Genomic DNA, 1,067 nt, shown 5'->3' on the forward strand with positions numbered 1-1,067 from the left:
ATAATTCTGATTTTGATTGTAAATCGGTCTTGGCGGTTGATAATTATTCTGATAATTATTTCCAGGCCTTTGGCTTAGATATGAAACATTCTCTCTTTGTTCCATTGTTAATTCAATACTGAGACAATCTTTTCTCAAATGTGGTCCTCCACACTGCTCACAACTAATTCGTATTGAGTGTATATCTTTAGTCATTTTTTCCATTCGTCTCTCGACAGCATCTATCTTTGCGGAAATGGAATCTAAGTCATGGCTAGAATCGGCTCTAGCTGCTTTAGATGATCTAACGATATCTTTTTCTTGGTGCCACTCATGTGAGTGGGAAGCAGTGTTATCAATAATTTTATAAGCATCAGTTTTGGTTTTCTTCATAATGGAACCACCAGCTGCTATATCGATGTCTTTCCTTGTAGTGATGTCGCATCCTTGGTAGAATATTTGTACTATTTGACAGGTGTCTAAACCATGTTGCGGACATCCTCTTAATAACTTTCCAAATCTTTTCCATGCATCATATAGAGTTTCATTTGGTTTCTGTGTGAACGTAACAATTTCTGCTTGAAGTCTTACGGCTTTAGATGCAGGAAAGAATTGTTTAAGAAATTTTTCAACTAAAACGTCCCATGTATCAATCGCCCTTTCAGGTAACGATTCCAACCAATCTTTGGCTTCTCCCTTTAAAGTCCAGGGAAATAACATGAGTATATCTGTTCATCCTCCACTTCTCGGATTTTAAATAGTGTGCAGATCCTATTAAAGGTACGAAGATGTTCATTTGGATCTTCCTTCGGCGCACCACTAAATTGGCATTGATTAGTCACCATATGTAGAATTTGTCCTTTGATTTCATAATCTGGCGCATTAATGTCAGGATGAGTAATTGCGTGACCTTGGCCAGTACGTTTAGCTCTTATTCGATCTTCCATACTTAAAGGTTCCAGATTCTCCATAATTGAATTTATTGAATTGGAATCACTAGAGGATTCTGATTTAATGGTTCGTTCCTCAACAATCTCTGTTTGAATGAATGGTGGTTCCGGAGGAAAAATTAATGGTTCAGGATCTAC

The 1,067-nt window shown here is 37.2% G+C and overlaps 1 non-coding gene across 1 annotated transcript; it reads left to right on the top strand.

Moving 5' to 3' along the window:
- The first annotated feature begins 460 nt into the window (after window positions 1–460).
- On the top strand, window positions 461–567 carry LOC139860914 (small nucleolar RNA R71). The gene has a single exon (XR_011763540.1). It is a non-coding gene; the product is annotated as a small nucleolar RNA R71 (small nucleolar RNA).
- The last annotated feature ends 500 nt before the right edge of the window (window positions 568–1,067 follow it).

The sequence above is a fragment of the Rutidosis leptorrhynchoides genome, chromosome 7 (assembly GCF_046630445.1).
Source record: "Rutidosis leptorrhynchoides isolate AG116_Rl617_1_P2 chromosome 7, CSIRO_AGI_Rlap_v1, whole genome shotgun sequence".
Lineage (NCBI taxonomy): Eukaryota > Viridiplantae > Streptophyta > Magnoliopsida > Asterales > Asteraceae > Rutidosis > Rutidosis leptorrhynchoides.